The following is a 4275-nucleotide window of genomic DNA, read 5'->3' on the forward strand; positions in this document are numbered from 1 at the left end:
GAGAATCCCACTCTTTCCCTCAGTACAGCAGAAACCCTCTCTCTCTCTCTCTCTCTCTCTCTCTCTCTCTCTCACTCACATGCAAACAAACTCACACACACACATACACACAGACCCCTCCCCCAAGTCCCCTATGCCCTCCTCTGTCCTGTGCCATTTGCCAAGGAGGGAGGGAATCCACCGGGGGCTCATTCATCTTGGCCCTGCTGACCCCCTGTGGTGACAGATGCTCTTGGAGGCCTGCGGAGGCCGGTGGTGGGGGGGAAACAAAGAAGGGGGACCGGCATCTCCCCACTGCCACACGGCCACGGCGCCCTGCCACGCGTGACCCCCCCCCCCCCCCACACCCCACACACCCCCAGCATGCCAAGACATCTGGCGTGGGCACTGCGGGTCATGTGGAGGTATTCCAGAGAGGGAGGAAATCTTTACATCTAACTTTCACTCTCACACTTGAGCTCGGTTCAGTCTCACGCTGCCACGCCCAACTTTTTATTTTTATTTTTATTTTTTTATTGGGGGCCAATTCAGAGACAGGAGAATCTGTCTCAGGTCAGCTTGAGCATTTTGTCTTCGTAGCCTTGCCTGGGATTGACCCCACACTGGGGTTTTACTCCCGCTATAAATACCAGAGGCTCATCTGGTCAAAATAAATAAACGGAAATGCACCACAAATCAACAGGCGCTGGCAGATGCTGAGGATTATATGTCATTATAGCTCAATGATGAGTCCTTGTACCTTATCACAATGTTGTGAAGAGGAGAGGAAGCTCATCTTTTGAGGAAATAACCGAGGAGAGTTCAGGACTGGTGACACTGCATGTCGGCTGTGTGAAGTTTGGTATGTGGCACATCACTGCTGGGAAACACAACAGTGGAGTAAAACATTACCGTTAAGTAATATTTACCTAACACTATTCACTTTTTTCCATGAGTCACAGACTGTCAAATTCTTCGGTTGAAAGGTTTACAATGCAACATCAATGATTACATCTGCAAAATAAAAAAAAATCCTTCTATTTACATTTGCTAAAATGCTCAAAAAACACACATTATCATCTTCTGACGCTGAATGGGAAACACAACTTGCAGACATTATCTAAACTGAGATCTTCTGCCATCTGCCAATAAAAAAGAGTAAAAAAAGAGATAAATAAAAAAAGAGTTACAGTATGAATAGTACAGTACCCTAAAGCCACTGTGTTTGTTTTCCTGCCAGCTAATTAATGTCAAGTAAAGTCAGCAAGAATTTGTCAGGTAAATATTAAGTCTGAGTAAACTCCCAGCTACTTAGCAGGGAATAGATGCACTCAACACTCTGGTCTCTTCTTATTGCCACTACCTCCCTCCAAATAAGTTGATTCAATTCATTAAGACAGATAAGAGCAATAAAAACATAAATGTCAAATTGTCTACAAAATTGGGTTTTGTAACTGAAAAGACAAAAAAATAATAATTGCAAAATAAGCTCTGGTATCAGTTTTTTACATTTTCTTCGCCATAAACACCAACATCTCCTTTTACTGGCCCAGGTGTCTGTCTTCACTGAGCCGTGTGACTGATGTTCCAGTTCATTACCACAGACACAGTCAACAGTTGTTTTAATCAGGTTGTGTGCAGCTCTTCTCACCTCCTCTCCAATGGTTATATTAGGGCGCAGTCAGTGTGAGGGCTGCTGTAAACCACCACACGAGCCAATCAGGGCGCCCATTAGTCCTTACGGGGCTTTCATGCACTCATTTCTCTCAATCAGCCACATTTGTCTAAACATTGGGCTTGAGTTTGACTGTGAAATTTGTCCGGCTATTGCTGTTTTGGACCACACATGGTACATTATGGGTGAGTCTCGAGTGGTGCATCTGATTACATTGGACAGTTTAATAATGTTAGATATCTGTTAGCTATCAGGTGTATCAAAAGTGAAGTCTCTACAGCGATCCATCTGATGCCAGCGCAGCCACAAGTTCAACTGGGGGAAAAGAGCTGTCAGTGTGATTTATGTCCAAGCCCCTGACTTTGACATGGCCTGTCTTAAATAGCCCATTTAAAATGGAGATAATGAGTAAACCCCGCATTTTCTTTGGCCTCAAAAGACACTGTGCAAAAAAAACAAAAGAGTGTGGATTGAATGGTTGCCCGCCCCCCGAGCCCATCTTTCACCGCTGCATTGAGCTCCTGTTAAAATCCCTGACAAAGGGGAAGTGTCCCTGCCACTGCCACCTGAGGAAAGACAAGTCACATGACCTGCTCGGGGGGTCAGAAAGACGGAGAGAGAGAGAGAGAGAGAGAGAGAGAGAGAGAGAGAGAGGGGGGGGGTTCTTCCTCTCTTGGGATTCCCAGAGGAGTGCCGCAGCTTTGTCTTAGCTGACTCAGCAGATGCCAAACACATGACGGGTGTTTGGAGCAGCTTGGACAGAGCTCCAGGAGAATTGTCCACCAAAAACCTGCAACTTGGGACAAGAATGAACCTCATCGGGCTGATCTAACAGAGAACATGAGAATATCTACGGAGTAAAAAAAACACACAGGCTGAGGCTCTGACGCTGCTAAAAGAAATGAGAAGTCATGAGCAGATGAGATTCCTCTGACAAATTGATAGATGAGAAGAGGTGAGTATCAGGTGGGGAGGAAGCGCAGCGGCGGAGGTGCCAGTTAGCACGTCTGACTCTTATAATAAGAAAACAATCACCGCCACTTAACTGTCAAAAAACAAAACAAGAAAGCAACATTGCTCCCATGTGAAAATTCCCGCAAGAGAATTCCCTTTTCTGCTCGCTTCATATGGGCTACCTGACGCCAAGAGTGTGAGGACTCACACTGTTGTTTACTGTCCGGGTGGCAGTCCACAGCTCTAATTTCCTTATAAAAGCCCCACAAGCTTCTTCGAAACCCCCCTCCCCACTTCTCCTCGGGACTACCTGCTGGGCCCTGAAGTGCAAATCGGTGCTAGTGAGGATAGCAGATGAGCTAAGGTCATTCATGGCTTTCCAGTAGGCCACACAAACAAAGGCAAACATTCCAGCTGAATGCCATTGCTGAAGTCGGCAGCAACACAGAGAAAGAGAGGGATAAGGAGACAGAGCAGGGCTCAGTGGAGATAATAGCCCGAGAGTGTATGTGTGTGTGTGTGTGTGTAGATACCACATGCATGTGTGTGTGTGTGTGTGTTCTACGGGATTATCTGTGGAACTATAAAGTGGGGTGAACCAAGGTTTAAGGCCTGGTGTGACCAGAGGGAACGGGGGCAGGGCCCAGGGCCTGAGGAGGGGTGGACAAAAGGAGCATTTGGGCAGATGAAGAAGCCATCATCATTAAGCCACTGGAAGTTTACTGTCCAGTTATAAAACTCATTTCAAAATTAGGGGCTAGGGGGTGCGTGTGAAAGGGCAGCAGGGCTGGGAAGGCCTGTCAGGGCCTGGAGGGTGGTGTAGCGACTCATTGAGGAACTGTAGAGCTAATCCATTAGGGGACAAGCGGCCTTTGTGTTAACACTAGGTTGATTGGAGTGGTGACCTTGCCACACACTTTGGCCCAGCGGATGAGTTTAAGGGCAAGGCATTTAACCTTAAACTAAATCTCAGCCACGGACAAAGGCCAGCAGCGTTTAATGGCAAAGGCCCATCGAACAGATGACTGATGCAGCACAAATGAAAAACAAACCTTGTTAAAAGCAGCCAAGTCCTGAATATCACTGCAGACTCCACCTACGTGTTTACAACAAAACCACAAATATCATAACTGAGACCTCAGTATAGTTCACCAAATATGTAGTCATGAATTATTATTATTAGGCTATTATTATTATTGTACTTGATTTTATTGTAAAGTGTATTGAGACCATGTGCCATGGTGATTTTTAACTTTAAATAAATTGATTGATTGATGAAAAAATGAGTCAGGTACTTAATTATTAATCGTATTCATTAATCAAAAATTAATCAACAAACATTTTGAGAATCAATTAATCATTGAGGTCAATTTATATGGTTTGTAAGTGGAAATTTTTTTTAATAATTATTATTTATGATGTGAAAGTGAAAATATCTGGATTTTGGACTACACAACTGAAGATAGAGCAATCCTAAACATTGTATACACACAATAATGTATCAGTGATATTTATGTTGCACCCTAACAATTTACAAATCGCTGAAGTAGCAATCTCGTAGATTTCTGCATTGATTTCTTTGGTGACTTGTGTGGCCATGCATGGTAATTGCAGGTTTGTTTTGAAACCACACCTAACTCACTTTGCGTTCCTTGTGATTTTGTGGT

The sequence above is a fragment of the Trachurus japonicus genome, chromosome 17 (assembly GCF_045865225.1).
Source record: "Trachurus japonicus isolate A0001 chromosome 17, Traja_1.0".
Classification (NCBI taxonomy): Eukaryota; Metazoa; Chordata; class Actinopteri; order Carangiformes; family Carangidae; genus Trachurus; species Trachurus japonicus.